Here is a 21,288-nt window from a genome sequence, read left to right on the forward strand (position 1 = left end):
ATCGTTCAGTTGGTGCCTTTTTTCAGCTACTGTCGGAGTTAAAACAGACAAGACGAACAAGCCCTTCAGTGGTGGCACTCAGATCATATTCTCCGTGTATCCTGTAGGCTGAATGTACGTCTGACCCCAGACATTTTCAGCTGCTCCTGGAGGTCGCTGCCTGGGAGCTGTGCTTTGTGTCACCCGCTGCGATTTCCAGGGGTTCCGTGCACGTGGAAGACGTTTGTGAAATTCACTTGTAAGACAGTAACCTTCAAACTGGAAAGACTAATAAATGTTGAGAATTAATTCAACACTGAAATTGTTTATTTTTAAATACAGGATTCCTACACCAGACCAATCGTGATTCTAGGTACAGGAGGGCAGGGGCCCCTCACTGTGGAGACGCACCTGATCCCCAGCCTCACCTTGCTGGCCGGCACCCCTGCTCCCGGCTGCTCAGTAGTCATGTGTAAGGAACCACTGCACCGGGTGGGGGCCCGAGCCAGCCCCTGGGATGGCCGTGGTGTGAGGATGTGAAAAGGAGCCCTTCCCAGCACTGAGTTTGAATGGGTGGAATATTCATTGGGGAGGGAGGGGTTTGGGGTCACATCCCCTGATTTCCACGCCAGCTCCACCTTCCAGAGGGGAGGAGGGATTTTTGTCCTTATTTAGTCTGGCTCGGAAGTGTCATGGCATCGGTGCATGATGGGTACGTCTAATCTGCAAGGCTCATTTTATTGAAATGAGGGCATAATGAGCAAAAGGTTACATTTGGACACTGGAGATTCCTGCCTTTTTTCACCTTTTTTTGTCAGCCTCCAGCCACTTGTCACCCCAAAATGTGTGACCGCTTATCAGCCCAGAGGTCCTGGTTTTCTTTCTGTGTCCAGGGACCCCTGTTGTTTGCATGATGTATGGTTTCCTGCATTTGGCCTGTTCCCCTCCTTTTTGTCCACTTCCTGCCATTTGGCCTGCATCCCCCTTTCTCTGCTCGTACCTGGCTATCTGCCTGCTCTAACAACATCACTGGCACTACTGAGGAATAAAAAGCCGAGGAGTGCACATTATCCCAAGTTGGGTAGAAGACCTGTACCTGGCTCCTGGCTCATACAGTCGTGTGTAGACTCACTGGAGAAGTGTGAGCACCTCCATCACTGTGAGTCTTAGGCACGACTGTCACACCTGTGGCCTGGCTTAGAAGGAGCCATAAGCACTTACCATAATTAGCCATACAGATCAGAAGTTGTTACCAAACCAAACTTGGGTCCACTCACCCACACGTCGTAAAGCCAGTCTTCTGTCACCAGGTCATGGTGAAGCAGAGTACAGCGTTTATTGCAGGTGCCAAGCAAAGAGAATGGGCAGCTCATGCTCAAAGGACCCCAACTTCCCGATAGCTTTCAGGGAAAGGTTCTTAAAGGCAGTGTGAGGGAGGGAGCTGCAGGGTGCGTGATCAGCTCTTGGTTCTCATGATCAGTGCTCAGTTCTCGGATGGCTGGCATCATGGTGGCGTGTCGAGCATCCCCAGTCTTCTGGTTTCTGCCTGTCTGGGGTCTGCGTGCTTGCAGATAGTAGTTTTCACCTGGTGGGGGATCTGCTTTCTGTAAGAGCAAGTTAGGAGTGTGCGTCAGGCCTTTATCTGTATCTTACAGGAAACTGGGAGTTCAGTGACTCTGCTGTGTGAAGGTCTGTAGTTCAGATTGTTACCAGTTTCCGGGTCCAGCAGGTATTCCTTGTTTCTAAATCCTCACATTTCCTGATGGTTCGCTCTTGAGTCAGCCTTTTGAGACTCAGGGGAGGCCTGCGAGACTAAAGGAAAAGCCTTGTACTTCCGAGGAGAGGGACACAGGGGCTCACGTATGGCCTCGTTTTGCGTTTGTGATTCTCAGATCTCATATTTCTTGCACGTGAAAAGTTCAGGGCAGTTCCCTTTGCATCATACTCCATTTATTGAGACATCTCTGGCAATGCCAGATTTTAAAGTGGTGCATATTCATACTTTGCAAGCATCCTTGTTTTTAGCTTCTGAGAATCATGGCCAGGCTCTGTTTTAAAAAAAAAAAAAAAAAGGAAATAATACTGTATTTGCTGTCAGGCTGCTACCGAGTTTAGTGATCTGGGAGAGGCAGTTGTGAATCTATTTTTGGGTTAAAAGTGGAGGCAAGATGGATTACCTCGGCCTGGGAGACAACTTAATTGTACACTTTATCTTTATTTGGAGCTATTAGGTTTTAATCAAGGTCATTTTGCTAAATGTTTTGAACCCAAATAAGATTTTAATTTGTGAAATAACTGAATTACAGAAAAAAAGAGAATCAGATGAACAGGGGTTCAAACAAATGAATTGAGAATAGCTCATTTCTGTTTAGTGAATGGAGGGAAAGGCAGGGTGACACCCGAAGGGCTCTTGCACCTCGGCGGGGGCGGGGGTGGGGACTGGATGGAGCAGCTGCATCTCGGGGCGAGGGGGGTCCTGCCGCAGCCTGGGAGGAGGCTCTGGCCAAGGGTCCTGCAGCGGGCGGGGCAGAAGGGCCTCATACGCCCTTCCCCTGACAGCCACGGCCCCACTGCTCCTGGAAGGCTGGCCGGGCCTCTCCTGTGCTGGTTGCTCTGCTGAGGGCCCAGTCTCTCTTTCTTCCTGAGAAGGGCTGTTGACACTGTTTCTGGGCCAGCCCAGCCTCTGATCCAGAGCTTTTGAACTTGTATTCGGGAAACATCAGAATCTCCAGGGGAGCCCTTGTCAATTCCAGGTGCCAGGCCCACGGCTGATATCAGAAGCAGACTCCTAGACAGGGAGGTGTTTAGAAAGACCACAAGGAGTTGATCCGGTGCTCAGCATCAGGACCCTGGGAGTGTGGGCAGGAGCGCTGCGGTGCGCGGCCCCTCCTCGGGGGCAGCGGGGGGTACAGCCTGGGGTACAGCCTGGGTCCTGCTCCTCCCCACTCCTGCACCAACCCCCCAGTGGCACTAAACACCAGACTTTTAGCTGCTTGAGAACAACATGCAGGTTTCAAACTCCCGAGACTGCCATTTATGCTAACAGCGTAAAACCAGAAAATCGTAGCACCCCTCGGCTCCGTGAGAGCTGGCATCACAGTTTTCCTGCAGGAAAGGAAGATGCCTTCCTCTTCAACAGCCATCTGGAAGTTGCCTTTGAAATCTTTCCCCAGAGGTGTGAGGGCTTGAATACTGTCAGTGCGAATGATTTGTGTGCCCAGCTCGGTTGTGGTTCCTCTGGGCTCAGAACCCTCCAGCCAGGTGGGAGCTCGAGGCCTGGGTCGGCCCGGGTGCTGCTTGTGAGCCCCAGCGCCTGCCTTCACCGACCGCACCACGTCCTCACCCCTGCCCTGCACAGACAGGCATGGCCCGCCTGTGCTCCTGTCCCTCTGCAGGGGTTGGGCCTCCCATATGTGTACCAGGTTTGTGCCCTCGCTTCCTGAAGGTCTTTGCTGAAATGGTTCCTTCTGTGAGACTTCCCCTGACCCCAGCACCCTCCCTCTCGATTCTACTTTAAGACACTAGACATTCTTCTGGTGCAGCCAGTCCCCACTCTCTTCCAGGAGCCTCTGGGCCACCTGCACCTGCTGGTCACCTCAGCCCAGGCTCCACATGTGTGCCTCCTACCAGCACACGACCTGCTGAGATGGGTCTGCACCCAGACACCGAGCAAGGAGGCAGCCTGGGTCCCGGTGAATCCGATCCTTCAAGCAGTGCCTTGTTTTCACGTGCCATGTTGACCCAGGCAGCAGTCCCACAAATCAGAGCATTACTTAAGCAAACTACTGTACAATCCAGGACAGTCTCACTGTGGCTTTGGTCTGTATTTCCCTCATGATTAGTGATTTTTGTTTTGTTTTGTTTTTGGGGGGGGAGGTAACTAGGTTTATTTATTTCTTTATTTCTATTTTTAGAGGAGGTGCTGGGGATTGAACCTGAGACACTATGTGTGCTAAGCATGCACTCTGCCCCTTGACCTATGCCCTCCCCGCCATGAGTACCGATGTCGAGCTGCTTCTCGTGTGTCTGTGGGCCAGCTGTGTGTTTTCTTTGGAAAAATGTCTCTTCAGATCCTCGGCCAATTTTTTGATCAGGTAGTTTATTTATTTATTTTTTTGACATTGAGTTGTACGAGTTCTTTGTGTATTTTGGATATTAACCCCTTATCAGAGATCACTTGTAAGTATCTTCCCTCATTCAGTAGGTGGCCTGTTCGTTTTGTTGACAGTTTCTTTCACTGTGCAAAAGCTTTTTAATTTTTTAGTTTGCTGTAGTCCCATTTGTTTTTGCTTCTGTTTTCCCTTGCCTGAGGAAACAACCAAAAAGAAGGGCTAAGACCAGTGTGAGAGAACATACTGCCTGTGTTTTCTTCTAGGAGTTTTATAGTTTCTGGTCTTCAGTCCACTGTCGGTTCATCTTCTATATGGTGTGTGGGAGTTGGATTCTTTCCCCACAGCACTTATTGAAGAGGCTGTCTTCTCCCCGTTGTGTCATTCTGCCTCCTTTGCTGTAGACTAACGGCCTGTGAGAGTGTAGGGTGGGGGCGCAGTGGGGGCGATGGAGAGGCGAGGGCCCCAGAGGGAGCACGCCCAGCCCTGTGACACCAGATGCCCATGTGTGTGCGCCCCCTCCCCCGAGCTCATCTGTTTCCCTCTGCCATAGACAGCGGGGTGGGGGCTGATGAGATAATCACGCCAGGTGCCCGGGATGCTCTCTGACACATGTTAAATGAGATCTGTGGTAAGTGAGCTCCCGTCCCCTGTTCTGAGATGGATGGGCAGCCATCTGTCTCAGAAGCAGAGGCAAGGCAAGTCGTCAGCAGAGGAAGGCGTAAAGGTAATCCCTGTGCGTATGCAGATTCTTAAGTGAGATTCAGTCTCTGAACAAAGTGAGCCTAGACTCTAATGTGATCCACTTGCGCTTGGATGACGTGAGATTAGCTTCAGAAAAGAAAAAAACAAAAAAACTGCTGTGTGTTCTGTCCTGTATGGAAGAATGTGTTTGCACTGGGCTGTTTCCTGCTCCTTCTGCTGGTCTTGCGCCTGAACCCGTTTCTCAGCCCCTTGGATGAGTGTGTTGGCCTTCCGGGGTGCTGCCCGCTGTCCGTCTGAGGCAGGCTCCAGCTCAGCCGTAAATGCGGGGGTCTCTGCCCCAGTAGTGTCCTCCCACCTCTGAATGCCCCGCCTCCACCTGCTCCGAAGCGGGCACGAACCACTTCATCCTCCTGCTGCTGCTCTTCCGATAAAACACCACCTCAGGGTGGATCTTAGGAGGGTCTGAGAATTTTGCTGGCAGGAAAGTCATTGCTAGCCAAACAGACCAAGATTTCCTCTGAAAAAGCAAACACAGGAATGTAGATGGTGCTGAGTCGGAACTTTAACATCCAGACTTCTGGGGTCGGTTATGTTCACACTTGTGTATTTCATTTCCAAATCGAATATAATGTATCATCTTTGTATGTTTTCTTCCTGTTTAATATACTATTTTGTTAACTAATTATTCAGTCAACAAATTATAAGTTAATCGTTTATGGATACAATGAAACTATAGTCCACTAGTAATAAAATACCACAACTAGTTATTGTATTACGTATTACAACATCCGTACTAGTTACGCATGATTAGCTGGCTGACAATATGATGTTCAATATATTTAAAAAAATAAAGTAGAATGTTTAAAAATACAATGTGTGTATAAAAATTTTACAATATAATGTCTCATTCTTCTGAATTTGATCATTTCTTAATTCATATGACAAAGAAATTCGTCTCCTCTGCAGGGTGAAAGGTAAATGATTCAAATGCTGTTACGTTTCTGTTTTTTTTAAGTTTTATTTTATTGAGTTACAGTCAGTTTACAATGCTGTGTCAACCTCCAGTGTAGAGCACAGTCCCTCGGTTATGCGTGAACATATGTACCATCACTGCCACGTTCGTTTTCACCGTGAGCTACAAAACCTCGTGTATATTTCCCCGTGTACGTTTCTGTTTCAGTTGTTCATGAGCTCTAGCGTGTCAGTGCTGCATGGCGTGCAGGTGTGACCAGGTGGGTCTGGGCGCAGGACACAATCCACAAATTCGATACATGTCAGTAGTGCCTTTTTTTTTTAACCTGTCTTTTGAATTCTTTGGGCTTGCATTCCATGCTGAGAAATCTAGAGACAAGCTACAGTGGTTGATTCTTCTGACTTCAGTCATTTTAGGTCACGATTAGGCTGTGGTCTCCTTTCTAAGCAGAGTGCGGTCTGCCATCTGCAGGCTGGAGGCCCCGGGAGAGCCAGTGCTGTAGTTCTAGTCCAGACTGAGAGCCAGGAGCGCCGAGGAATGAGGGCAGGAGGGACGGACGTCCCAGCGCAGGCAGAGAGCACGTTTGCCTCCTCCCGCTTTTCATCCACTTCACTCACTCAGTGAACTGGATGGTGTCCACCTGCACTGGGGAGGGCTGTCTTCTCTGCTCAGTCTAAGGATCCAAGTGCTGATCTCTTCTGGTCACACCCTCAGAAACACACTCAGAACAGATGTTTTACCAGCTACCTGGTGTCCCCTGACCCTGTAAAATTGGCACGTAAAACTAACTGTCACAGTGTCCTACTACTGATTTTATTTTTTATTGGGGTCACGTCCTCCAAAAATACAGATGCCAGCATCTATCCAAAGTACAAACCATGGTGAGTTGGCCATTATCTTTTTATAACGAATTAAGAAGAATGCTGTTCTCTTGAATACTTTCTGTCATTTTGCCTTACTTCCTTTGCTGACCAGAGTGGAGGACACGAAAAAGGTCATGCCTGGTAGGAGTGGTTTATTCCCTTGTCCTGCCCTCATCAAACTCCTGACATGGACCAGTCTTGCTGTCTGTCTTCCGGGTCAGGGAATTATCTTGATCACAACACTTCAGAGCATTCTGAGGGAAGGTTTCCCACTTCCTTGCTTCCTGTGGAGACCCGATCACGAGGAAGGGCTCAGCCCTGAGGAGCCTAGGGTGTGGAACCTGGAGGGAAGAAAAAATGGCTTTCTGTGGTCCAGTTGCGGGCTGTAAAGCCTGGTTAATCCCAGAAGATCCAAGCATGCGACATGTTCCTCTGGTAACTCCCCAGTAAATCGCCCCAGTGCCCATGAAGTGTCCATGACGGCAGACCACTTCCCTTTCAATTCTTCAGGAAGACAAGAAATCCAGTATTGACTAACAAAATGAACGGGCAAAAAGGTTTAACAGGTTAGTCAATACTCTAAAAATACCTAATGTACAGCCTTCAAAACAATCTAGGTAAGACGGACAACACGCAGAAAAGATAAAAGTGTAAAATGTGGACCAGAAAAGGAAACAAATAGCAGTGGAAAAGACTGTACAAGTTGTCGAAGAACTTCCTCCAAGCAAGATGTCAGGGCAAATCTCTTCTTTGTCAGACTTTTCTCAGAACCAGTATTCCACAGACTATAAAACCTCTAACTGACCGGGCAGCATAAGGAAGCAGAAACGCACCCTCATGCTGAAGCGTTGTCTTGTGGTGCCTCTGGGCCCTAAGCCAGTGGCCAGTATGGGCGAGAGTGTGCAGATCAGGTAAGTCTAATGAGCTGGATAAACTTCAAGGCCTTTTTTAAAAACATTTTTTTAGGGGAAGAGGTAACTAGGTTTATTTATTGACTTACTTTTTTAAGTGGAGTTACTGGGAATTGAACCCAGGACTTTGTGCATGCTGGGCAGGAGCTCTGCCTCTGAGTTCTCTCCTCCCCCTAGATGAGCCTCAATGCAAACGGCAGTGCTTGTAAAGAAAACTCCAATTTACTCTGAAAGGATTTTCTGTGGATCCCAAGGAGTTGTTTTTTTTTTTATCATAGTATAATTGATGAAAACAGTATTACTTTCCAGTGTACAACACAGTGATGCAGTATTTTTATAGAATATACTCTATTTAAAGTCATTATTAAATATTGGCCTTTCCCCCTGTGTCGTACCATATAGTCTTGTGTCTAACTTTATCACACCTAGTAGTTTGTACCTCTTAATCCCCTACGCCTGTCTTGCCACTCCCCCTTCCCTCTACCCACTGGTGATAACTAGTTTGTTCTGTCTGTGCGTCTGCTTCTGTTTTGTTATATGTATTTGTTTATTTTTAGATTTTAAAGTGGAAATATACTGTATCTGTCTTTCTCTGTCTGACTTACTTCACAAAGCATAATTCCTCTAAGGCCATCTATGTTGTTACAAATGGCAATATTTCATTCTTTTTTATGGCTGAGTGTGTGTGTGTGTGTTACATATTCTTTATCCATTCATCTGCTGATGGACACTCAGATTGCTTCCATGTCTTGGGTATTATAAATAATGCTGCTATGAACATTGGAGTGCGTGTATCTTTTGAAATTAAATGTTTCTGGTTGCTTCAGATATATACCCATGAGTAGAACTGATGTATCTATCATATGGGAGTTCTATTTTGAGTTTTTTGAGAAACCTCCATGCTGTTTTCCATAGTGGCTGCACCAAGATACATTCCCACTAACGTGCAAGAGGGTTTCCTTTCCTGCACATCCTCGCCACATTTGTTTTTTATGATCTTTTTGATGATAGCCATTTTGACAGGTGTGAGGTGGTATCTCATTGTGGTCTTAATTAGCATTTCTCTGATGATTGAACATCTTTTCATGTGCCTGTTGGCCATCTGTGTATCTTTGGGAAAACGTCTATTCAGGTCGTCTGCCCATTTTTGAATAAGATTGAATTTTTTTTAATATTGAGTTGTATGAGCTACTTATATTGGATATTAACCCCTTCTATGTTATATCATTTGCAAATTTTCTCGCATTAAGTGGGTTGCCTTTTCATTTTGTCAGCGGTTTTCTTTGCTGTGCAAAAGCTTTTAAGTTTAACCAGGTCTAATTTATTTTTGCTTTTATTTCTTTTGCCTTAGGAGACAGACACAAAAAAATATTGGTAAGATTTGTATCAAAGAATGTTCTGCCTATGTTTTCTTCTAGAGGTTTTATGGTTTCTGTTTGAACCTGTAGGTCTTTAATACATTTTGAGTTTATTTCTGTAAATGTGAGATGTTCTGATTTTATTCTTTTACATGTAGCTGTCCAGTTTTCCCAACACCACTTACTAAAGAGACTGTCTTTTCTCTACTATATATTATAGTCTCCTTTGTCATAAGAGTAATTGACCATCATAAGTGCCTGGGTTTATTTCTAGGGAGAACCTGTTGATCTGTGTGTCTGTTTTTGTGCCAGTAACATGCTGTTTTGATCTCTGTAGTTTTGTAGTATGATCTGAAGTCTGGGGGTGTGATGCTTCTGGCTTTCTTCTTGGTTCTCAAGATTGCTTTGACTAGTCAGGATCTTTTCATTGTTGTTGTTGCTCCATGTAAATTTTAGAATTGTTCTACTTCTGTGAAAAAATGTCATAAGTGTTTTGATAGGGATTGCTGTAAATCTATAGACTGCTTTGGATAGTATGGCCATTTTAACAATATTAACTCTTCTAATCCATGAACATGGAATACCTTTCCATTTCTTTGTGTCCTCTTCAGTTTCCTTCATAAGTGTCTTACAGTTTTCAGAGTACATACAGATCTTTCACCTCCTTGGTTAAGTTTATTCCCAGGGACTTTATTCTTTTGGATGTGATTTTAAATGGGATTGCTCACTTGCTGTCTCCTTCTGATAGTACATTGTTACTGTATAGAAAAGCAGTAGATGTATGTATACTAATCTTATATTCTGCAGTGTTACTGAATGCGTTTATTAGTCTAAGAGTTTGTGTGTGTGTGTGTGTGGAGCTTTTAGGGTTCGTTCTCTGTTTGTTATGTTATCCGCCAATACTGACAGTTTTACTTCTTCCTTTCTAATATGGATGACTTTTATTTATTTTTCTTGTCAGACTGCTGTGGCTAAGACTTCCAACATTGTGTTAAATAGATGTGTTGAGTGTGGGCAACCCTATCTTTTTCATGATTTTAGAGAAAAGCTTTCAGCTTTTCAGCCCTGAGTATGATAGCTGTGGGTTTTCAAAAACGGCCTTTATCGTGTAGAGATTTGCTCCCTCTGTACCATCTTTGATGAGCTTTTTTTCATCATGAGTAGTCGTTCAATTTTGTCAAATACTTTTTCTACATCTATTGAGGTGATCGTGTGATTTATGCTTCCTTTTGTTAATGTCATACATCACATTGATTGATGTGTGGATACTGACCCATACTTGCATCCCTTGTATAAATCCCACTTAATCATGGTGTATGATCTTTTTTATATATTGTTGGATTCAGTTTGCTAATTTTTGCTGATTTTAAAAATCCATACATATCATAGTTATTTGCCTGTAATTTTCCTTCTTTTTGTAGTATCTTTGTCTGGTTATGGTATCAGGGTAATGGTGGTTTAATAAAATGAATTTGGGAATGTTCCCTCCTCTTCAATTTTTTTGAACTAGTTTGAGAAGGATAGGTATGAGCTCTTGTTTGATAGAATTCCTCTGGAAGTTGTCTGTTAGTGGACTTTTATTTATTGGCATTCTTTTGGTTACTAATTCAACTTCAGTACTAGTGATCAGTCTATTCAGATAGTCTTTTTCTTCCTAATCCAGTCTTGGAAGATTGTATGTTTCTAGAAATTTATCCATTTCTTCTAGGTTATCCAATTTGTTGGCATGTAACTATTCATAGTATTCTGTTATGATTTCTTTGTATTTCTGTGTTATCAGTTGTTATTTCTCACCTTTCATTTCTTATTTTGTTTATTTGGGCCTCTCTCTTTTCTTGGTGAGCCTGGTTACAGGCTTATCAGTTTTCTTTATCTTTTCAAAAAACCAGCTCCTGGCTTCACTGATCTTCTCTCTCCTTCCTTCCTTCCTTCCTTCCTTCCTTCCTTCCTTCCTTTCTTTCTCTCTTTCTTTCTGTTTCTTTCTCCCTCCCTCCCTCCCTCTCTTCCTTCCTTCCATCCTTCCTTCCTTTAGTTTTTGGTCTCTGTTTTATATATTTTCTCTCTGATCTTTATTATTTTTTCCTCCTGCTGACTTTGAGCTTTCACTGATCTTTTTAAAAATTTAAGTGGTAGGTTAGGTAGTTCATTTGAGATTTTTCTTGTTTCTTAAGGTAACTGTATATCAATATAAACTTCCCTCTTAGAACTGCTCTTTCTACATCCCATAAGATTTTCAAAGTTGTGTTTATATAGATTTTTCCTGAGGTATGTTCCGATTTCCTCTTTGATTTCCTCACTGACTCACTTTTTTTTTTTTTAAGTAGCAAGTTGTTATAGTTTCCATGGGTTTATGGTGTTTCCATTTTCCTTTTCACACTAGATTTCTAGTTTCATGCATACCATTGTGTTCAGAAAAAAAATGCTTGATATAAATTTTATCCTCTTAAATTTGTTGAGACTTGTTTTGTGGCCTAGTATGTGATTTACTTAGAGAGAGTTCCATGTGCACTTGGAAAGAATGTTACTATGCTGTTTTTGGATAAACTGCCCTGTAGTTATGTATTAAGTCCAACTGATCTGAAGTGTCATTTAGGACCACTGTGTTCTTACTGATTTTTCTCTCTGGAGGATCTGTCCATTGATTTAGGTGAGGTGTGAAGTGCCCTGCTATTACTGTCAATTTCTCCCTTTATGTCTGTTAATTGCTCTGTATATTTAGATGCTCCTATATTAGGTGCATGTATCTTCCTGAATGTTATATTCTTCTTGTATGGATCCCTTTATCAGTATACAGTGCTCTTCTTTGTTTTAAAATCTGATATGAATATTGCTCCCCAAGCTGTCTTTTCATTTACATTTGCATGAAATATTTTTTCCATCCCTTCATTTTCAGTCTGTGTGTTTAGTTCAGAAGTGAATCTCTCATAAGCAGCATATAGACTGATTCCATTTTTTTTCAGTCAGTCACCCTGTCTTTTAATTGTAGCATTTAGTTTGTTGACACTGAAAGTGGTTATTGATGGGTATGTATTTATTGCCATTTTGTCCCTTGTTTTTTGGTTGTTTTTGTAGTTTTCTTTTTTTCTCTTAGTTTCTTCCCTTGTGGATTGATGAGTTTCTCTAGTTTTTATGATTGAGTTCCCTTCTCTCTAGTTTTTGTGTATCTACTGTAGCTGTGTTTTATTTGTGGTTACCATAGGGTTCATATATGTTGACCTACAACTGTATCTACTTGTTTTAAACTGATAGTCATTTAAGTTCAAGCACATTCTAAAAGATCTACATTTTTTACTCCCCTCCCCCCATTTTGTTTTGAGGTCATATTTTACATCTTCATGTCTGTCCCTTCACAGTTTGCTGTAGTTATAGTTCATTTTGCAATATTTGTGTCTTTGTTTTTGTACTAGCTTATTTAAATGACTGACCTTCAGCTTTTACTGTATATTTGCCTTTACCAGTGGGATTTTTTTTTCTTTTAGATTCTTATTTCTTGTAGTTTTTACTTTTCCAATTAGAGAGGACCCTTTGTCATTTCCTTCAGTGTCCATCTAGTATTGGTGAACTCTTAGTTTTTGCTTGTGTAAGAAGTTCTTCATCTTTCTTTTGATTCCAAATGACGGTCTTGCTGTGTAGTGTTCTTAGTTGTAGGTTTTTCTCTTTTACCACTTTACATAAATCATACCACTCTCTTCTAGCCTGTGAAGTTTCTGCAGAAAAAGCAGCTGATACAGTCATGCGGGTATTCCTTGTATGTGACTCTGTCTTTCTCTCTTTGCTTTGAGAGTTCTCTCTTTATCTTTAACCTTTGCTGTTTTAGTTATGATTTGTCTTGGGATAGGTCTTACTTTGTTTGTCTTGTTCGGGACCCTCTGAGCTTCCTGTCCCGGATATCTGTTTCCTTCTTCAGCTTTGGAACGTTTCCAGCCGCAATTTTATCAAATATATTTTCAACTGTTTTCTCTCTGTCTTCTCCTTCGGGGGCCCCCATAATGTAAATGTTGGTACACTTATTGTCCATGAGGTTCCTTAAGCTGTTCTCAATTTCTAAAATTTATTTTTCTTTTGTATGTTCTGATTGGGTGATTTCCATTATTCTGTCTTCCAGACCACTTATGAGTTCTTCTGTACCACCTAGTCTTCTGTGAATTCCTTTTAGTGACTTGCTCATTTCAGCTATTATATTCTTCACATCTGACTGATTCTTCTTCTGTTTTTTAGTTCCTTGTTAAAATTCTCACTGTGTTCATCTATTCTTTTCCCAAGTTCAGTTAGCATTCTTATTACTAATGCTTTGAACTCTTTATCTGGTAATTATCTCTGTTTCATTTGTTGTTTTTTTGAGGGTTTTTTTCTGTTTGTACTTTTCATTTGTAACAAATTCCTCTGGCTTCTCATTTTGTTTAACTTTCTCTATGAAATCAGTGAAATGGTCAGTTGTCCTGGTCTTGAAGGAGTGTCCTTGTGTGGGAGTGTCCCTGTGCCGTTTGTGTGTGTGTGTCCTGTGGCCTTGGTGGGGGAGCTGGATCTGATGTGCGCAAGGGTCACGTCTTCCCCCAGGGTGTGCTGGCACCTTGGTAGGAGGTCGGGCTGCAGATGCAGGGTCCAGAGCCAGACCCAGGTGTGAGCTGAGTTTCTCCTTTGCTCAGTGGCTGTCAACTGTCTTGGGGCAGCGGAGCAGGTCTCAAGTTGCCAGAGCGGAAGCCCTGAGTGTTGGCTCTGAGCTGGTTCTGTTCCCCGTAGGTGTGTGTTCTGCTTCTTTGCAATTGCAGAGTGGAGCAGCACCGGAGCAGGAGGGCCTGGAGCGCGCACCAGGCATGGGCCGGCGTGCACACCAGGGGGCCCAGCACCGGTCAGAGCTGGGCCTCTGGGAATGCTGGTGATGACCACCTGGCCCCCTTCACATGCCATGCTGGGTCGCAGCCGCTTGCTCCCCTCCAGCTGCGCTCCTGCCTCAGCAGTTTTCAGGCGTGATTCTAGCACATTCCTCTTTATACCTTCACTGACTTCTCGTAAGACCCAAGACTGGTCTAACAGCCGTGCTTGAACCTTCAACGCAGAAACACATCATAAAAATATTGTCCATCTCTCCCTTTTTTTCTGACCCTGTACTGCTCTTCCTTGTTTACTTCAAAGAGTTCAGGATCCACAAAGTCTTGACAGTGCTCTTCCGTACCCATTGTCCAGGTGGAAAAACAAAAGCCTCCAGCACGTGGCCAGAAACCCATAACCCTGGCCCTGTTTGAAACATTCAGTACTTGATTCCATTTTCTTTTCTTTTTTTGGCCTCTTCCTTACCTGGAAGAGTGAGCTGATCTATGAGAAACCTCTGTAACGACCTAGGAGAAAGCTCTGTGAGAGCTTTCCATGCCCCAGAGTGACTGAGAACTTCAATAAAGACTTTCTTAAAATTAAGGAAGATTACAAAAATACATTTTGTAATCTTCCCTCCAGCTTATTAGCACTGGGGGCTCAGCCACCCCTCAGCAGGCCAGCACCAATCCCAGGACCCCTAAGTCAAGCAGTCAGCTGTGCAAGGACCCAGTCCTACCCACTGGGGGGCTGGCACCAGCCCCAGGCCCCTCCCAAGGTCCTCCACTCAGCTGCTTCAGGACCTGAATCCATCTATCTACCAGTGGGGCTCCTGGACCCAGCCCTGCCCACCAGCAAAGCGACAGCAGCCCTGGGGCCCCAGGCCCCCCCGTCATCCCCTCCAGGACCCAGCCCCACCTACGAGCAGCCAGCAGCCTCCACACGAGCCAGGGCCCGGCAGCCACCAGGCCGGGGGCCAGCACCGACTACAAGTACGCCCACAGCAGTCAGCCCGGACGCAAAGAAGGGCTAAGTCAGCCCACATGGGGGGGCGCCCCAATCATTCAGCTCTGGTGGGCAGAGGACAGCGGTGCTGGGCCCCACGGGACATCTCCCACATAAGGCCGCTGGTACCAGGCTGGGAAATGTAACTGCAATACCTCACACACACAAGTACACACAGGGAGCTGGGCAAAATGAGTGCTCATATCAGACCGATTTAGAACAAAGCCTGTATGCATACGAGATGACAGACGGGCACCAAGCTTACTGTGGTCATCATTTCAAGATGCATGTAAACCAAGTCATGATGCTGCACACCCTACAGTTACACAGAGCCGCGTGCCAACTGTGCACCAATAAAACCAGAAGGAAAAAGGCACCGAACACAGGCACGTGCGCAGCACCACGCGGCTGGCGGGTATCATGAGAGGCACAAAGGTTGGGGAGCGCCCTGGGGCTCTGGGCCTCTCAAACCTGAATCAGAGGATAAAGGTGAGCACGGCCGGTCCACACGGGTGTGTGGTGTCCTGTGCCTGGCAGTGCGAACAAGATGTAAGGCCCTGCCCCGAGAATTCCCATCCCCACATGCTCCCCACCGGACTCTGCTAAGCAGCTTCTTAGATTGCTTGATTCCTTCCCCATTCATCCTTGCCGCCCAGGTCTTGACTGGAAGCCTGCTCTGAGTCACGCATCTGTGCCAGGCTGGGGGACGAGAGATCATACATCTGGGCCCTGGGGGACTTCAGAGTCTCCCAGGGGAGACGGTGGTAAACAAGTGGTTATCACTCATGAGGGGGTGTCCCAGCCACCACGGCTGTGGGGGTGTCATTAACATGCGGGGCTCATCCTGACCCTGGGACACACAAGCCCTGGTCATACCCGAGGTGCAGCGGCCAGAAGGACCTGACATGATGTATGCCCCAGGGGGACGGAGCGCCACTCTCCCTCCTACATCTGGGTCCTCCCACTGCACTGGGTCCGGTCCAGTGTCCCCCTGAAACCCCCATGCCCACGCAGCGAGCCTCGCTGCCCAGGAGCTGAGAGCAGCAGCGCCCAGTCACAGGATCCAGCCTGGCTCTTCCAGAACAAGGGAACAGCGCGGCTTCTCAGAGCAGGGCACTCAGGAAGGAGCGCTCACACCCCAGGACCAGCCCTGGATTCCAGGCCCACTTCCACTTACTCTCCACGGGCAGGTCTCGTGGTCCCGCTTTCAAGTGGAACAGGAACCCCTCCCTCACCGGGCAGTTCTGGGACCTGCGAGACAGTGACGGACGGAACCTAAGCAGGAGAGCAGCTGTCCAAGGACGGAGGGGTCCCCAGAGAGGGAGGTGAGGGTGGGGGGAGCTGCGTCCTCCCTGGTCAAGTCAGGGTCACGTGAAAAGTGAGCATCTCTTAGAAACGGCTGGAGCTTGCAAAACGGGGCACGAGCCCGAGGTCGGTTTGCTAGGGTTCCCGTAACGGAGTGCCCCAAACCAGGCGGCTCAGGCAACAGCCATGTCTCATCTCACCGTCTGGAGGCTGGAAGCCCAACACCAAGGTGTCAGCAGGGGTGGTTCCATCTGAGCACCCAGAGGGAGGATCTGGTCCTGGCCTCTCTCCCACCCAGCTGCTGGTGGGTTTGCTGGCATCTTTGGCATTTCCTGGCCTGTAGATCTCTGCCTTCGTCTTCACATGGAGTCCCCCTTGTGTGCGTGTCTGCCTCCAAGCTTCCCCTCTTTACAGAGACACCAGTCATACTGGAGTAGGGCTCACCCTTCTCCAGTAAGACCCCACCTTAATTAGATACACTGCAGTGACTCTGTTTCCAAATAAGGTCACACCCTAACACACTGGGGAAGGACTTCAATGGTGGACTGGAGTCGACAGGGCGGGGCGGCCCTCCCTTTCAGAAAACGCTTTTTATATGCACCATAAAAACAGTGTTCTTTTCCGAGGTCCAAACTGTAGCCCATGCTGTGAAGAGTGAGGGAAATCAACTGTGAGATATCCAACAGAAATGGAAAAGCTCAAGATGAAAAGAAAAGTAAGCTATTCACACACCTGAAGGAGCTGGTGCGCAAGAGTCTTATGTATTCGTCCGCTGGGGCCTCTCGACTTAATCCCAAGGGACCAGAAAGAGGGGAGGGTTTTGGCCTCATGGGCTCACAGTCAAATGGGCGCCTGCTCCAGACTGAGGTTAACTGGAGCTCTGGTTTTAAAAGCCTTTATTAGCTTTCAAAGCTTTTCAATATCATCTTCTCTTTTTGAAGATTTTTCTTAATTCCAGAAATCATTTCCATTCATCCTGCGTGGCTCTCTCAATATAGTCTACTGATTTAGTTAATAACATGTATATTGTAGACACCATCATTATTATTTCTATTTGGAAAGGGCTTTCTGTCTAGTGATAAATCAAATCTCAAGCACACAAGCTTTACATATAAAAATGTTATTTTCCATTTCTTAAAAGGACGTTAAAGCTGCATACAAAACCATCTTCTTAAACAACTGCTAACACACAGACCACAGCTCTGTTCCCTCGCGCTGATACAGCTAGAAGAAATACATCACTAACTCCCTTTAGTTTCCCTCAAAGAGACATTATTTGTAGGGGAAACCTGCACACGCTGGAGTTTAGAAAACCTCTCTCTTCCTCACTAACCTGAAGCCATCTGGGAAGGTTACTGAAGCGAGAAGGAGATCCCACAGCAAAGCGTCACAGGACTTAACTCTTGGCTCCAAACTACTTCCTTGCCGACTATTAGAAATTCAACCTTATTCTAACTAAACCTAAAATGTCGGTTGAAAATGCATGGCTGTGACGGGACAGCTTCTCCTAGGCCAGAACTCTCAGTAAGAACAATAGAAAAGCCGGACGTTATTTGATGAGGCCAGACACCAAGGAGGCAGGCTCATGCGGGCAGTGCACTCTCCGCAGAGCTCACTTCCCGCCAGCCTCTGATGCTGGGTGGGGAGTGGCTGCTGAGGGTGAGGACCCAGCAGAGCGCGAGGAGGAACAGGAGGAGGGCCACGGCTTTAGAGAGAAGAGATGATGGGGGAAATGAGCCAAACAACATGGGCTTTCCCTCAGTACATTCATACACTAAGTTGCACAGGGTCAAGAGGTTAAAAAGCAATTGGAGAAAAATGGCTCAAAAAGAAGAACAGAATTTGCAGCCATTTCACATCACCAGAGGCATAAACACTAGCGTTCGGGACCATTTGGCCGGGGCCCTGGGAAGCATCCTGAGCCCTCTGTCGGGCCCCCTGGGGAGCTGTCCCCAGGGCCGGAGGGGACCAGAGCTCACCTGAGCCTCAGCAAGATGGTAGAACAGCCCCTATGCCAGCTCGGACCTCCAGACATGAGAGGGATGGTGCCGGAAGTCTCTGCCACTTTTGTACACAATCAAAATTACCAGGCAGACAAAAAACGCCGCCAAGCAACAAAGAGATGACAGAAACGGTACCATGGATAACCAGATACTACAGCTGTTAGCCATGAATTTAACGATTAATGCGTTCAGGAAAACAGAGTGCAAGATGTGGAATTTCACCAGAAAATCGATGTCTATTAGTAACAAGCAAAATTAAAATTTTAGAAATGAAAGTAACTCGGAATGATACATGCACCCCAATGTCCACAGCAGCACTGTTTACATTTACAACAGCCAAGACATGGCAACAGCCTCAATGTCCACTGACAGATGACTGGATGAAGAAGCCGTGGTGTATTTATACAATGGAACACTACTCAGCCGTTAACACAGAATGAAATGCTGCTGTTTGCAGCAACATGGATGGACTTGAAGATTGTCATTCTAAATGAAGTCAGAAAGACAAAGAAAAATACCGTATGGTATCACTTATGTGTGGAATTTTCAAAAAAGACAAATGAACTTATTTACAACACAGAAACAGACTCAAATACATAGAACACAAATGTATGGTTACCAGGGAGAATGGGGGTGGGAAGGGGCAAACTGGGAGCTGGAGATTTGCAGGTACTAACTACTATATATAAAATAGATGAACAACAAGTTTCTACTGTACAGCACAGGGAACTATATTCAGTATCTCATAGTAACTTACAATGAAGAAGAATATGAAAATGAATATATGTATGTATGTGTATGACAGAAACATTATGCTGTACACCAGAAATTGACACAACATTGTAAACTGACTAGACTTCAACTAAAAAGAAAAAAGATGCAAAAAAAATCACAGTAACTGAAATTAAGAACTCAACAGACAGCTCTCACAGGTAACAGACACATGAGGAGTGTCTTGAGATGCTGAGATGCAGGCTGGAAGGTCTGCACTGAGTGAGCCTGGGGGGCAAAGGGATGGGAAGAAATCCTAAGGGACAAACAGGACTTGGGAGCAATGCATAACATTCACAGGACTGGAGTCCTAGAACATGAAAAGACAGAACAGTGCAGAAGCAATATTTTCAGAAATAATGGCCAAAATTTTCCCAACCTGATGAAGGATATCAAACTACAGACTCAAAAACTGAGATGGATCTTAAGCAGCACAAATGCAAAGACCAGAACAAGGGTGGCACTGTGGTGCGGCAGCCTCCCCTTCTTATGGACTTTTCTGAGCTGAGGATCCTTCAGAAAAGTTTCACAAAGCAATGGACATCCTCCAGGGACAACAGACCCTTCTGGAATGGAATTTACTTTCTTCTCTCCTGGCCTTCTGTGATTCCACATAGTCACTGAGCTCACCTCTCAAAACTGCAGCCCAAAGTGCCAGGAGCAGAGATGAGGTTCACAGATGTCACAGCAAGCTGCATACGCTCCCCCACCCCGCCCCTGGCTGCACGCCCTCCTGCAAGTTCTATCCTTTTAGGCCATGGGTCATATAACGGAGCATATTCCAGTGATTTTTAACCTGTCTCTCTGATCTCCACAGCCTCCTCCTAAATTGCCGGGTAACACACAGTCACAACCAGCTGTTACAGTCACATCATATCCACTCAACCACTAGGTCCTGGATACCCTCAGATGGTAGCTTATACCAGCTCGTTGAAAAACAGAGGGAAATCAGCCAGTCTTAGAAGGCTGCATGCTCTATGATTCCACCTATACGACTTTCTGGAAAAAGCAAAACTATGGCGACAGTAAAAAGATCAGTGGCTGCCAGGGGTTAATGAGGAACTAGGCATGAACAGGTGGAGCACAGAGGATTTTTAGGGCAGTGAAAACACCTTGGATGGTACAACAATGGTGAACACATTATATGTGTCATCACACACTTGTGAAACCCCGCAGAACATGCAGCACCAAAAATGAATCCCAACGCAGACTGTGGATTCCAGTTAATAACAATGTGTCAATATCCACTCATCAATGGTAACAAATGTACCACACTGACGCAAGATGTTAACAGCAGGAGGAGTGTGTGTGTGTGTGTGTGTACACGCAAGCGTGCATGCGCACACAGAAATATATGGGAACTTTATGTGATTTCTACCCAATCTCTCTGCAAATTTAAAATTATGCTACATGAAATAAGTCAGACATAGTAAGATAAGAATTGTATGATCTTACTTATATGTGGAATTTAAAAAACCTGAAATCATTGAAACAGAGAGTAGATTGGTGGTTTCCAGGGATGGGATAGGAGGTGGTTTACTTACAGGTAAATGTTGGTCGAAGGGAACAACTTTCCAGGTGCTGAGATGAGTAAGTTGCAGGGATGTACGTACGGCATGATGACCACCGTTAACAGCACGGTATTATACACTTGATACTTGCTAAGAGTAGATCTTAAAAGATCTCATCACAAAAACAGAACTAAGTCGGGTGACGGAAGCGTTAACAAACCTTGCTGCAGTCATCATTTCGCAATGTGTATGCACAGCCAAGCACCAGGTACTGCGTCTTCAACTATATAATGTTACATGTCAATTATATCTCAACAAAGCTGGGGAAAAAGTTTGAACTGCTTAAAAAAAAATCAGCTCTATTAATTTATTTTTTTTAATAAAAGGAAAGTGGTCCTAGCAGGAGACTCACCCTTGAGCCTGTTTCATCTCAAGTCCCAAGCTAGAGCTTTAGCTCTGCAGGGGCTGGGCTGTGGTTCACACCAACCGCAGAGACACAGTGGGGTCAGAACCGGGGCTCTGGGTTCTCTGTCCCCGTGGGCTCCAGCTCATTCACCAACACACAAGTGGGAAAGACCTATCTTCTCTCCCTCAGTCTCATGAAGATCCAACAACACAGGCTGATGGCCAAGAATAGGTATCAAGCACTGGTTTTCTTTGTTCCTTTCCTGAAAGGTTTCTTACAGTGAAAATTCTCAAAAATAAACTCTCAAGCCTCTTCATATGCAGCCCCTATGGGCCTGAAACAAACCATGCACCATCTCTGTGAGGAACTGTGCACATTTCGATATGTCATTACAACAAAGACAGAGGATGGATTGAAGCTTTGTAAAGAAAGATTCTCCTCACCCCAGCTGAACCACTTCTAATCTCTGTAACCAAAAAAAGCAAAAACTCCAGGAGAGACAAGATAATGAAAATCAATCTGTTAAACAAGAGACTGAAATGCAACTTCATTTTTCTTTAGTGGAGAGGATGTCTGAAAC

General features: G+C 45.4%; 1 protein-coding gene across 2 annotated transcripts in view; it reads right to left on the reverse strand.

Moving 5' to 3' along the window:
* The window catches only part of GABRG3 (gamma-aminobutyric acid type A receptor subunit gamma3), a 494,054-nt gene that overhangs the window by 420,291 nt on the left and 52,475 nt on the right, over window positions 1-21,288 (reverse strand). The window lies entirely within an intron of this gene.

The sequence above is a fragment of the Vicugna pacos genome, chromosome 27 (assembly GCF_048564905.1).
Source record: "Vicugna pacos chromosome 27, VicPac4, whole genome shotgun sequence".
Classification (NCBI taxonomy): Eukaryota; Metazoa; Chordata; class Mammalia; order Artiodactyla; family Camelidae; genus Vicugna; species Vicugna pacos.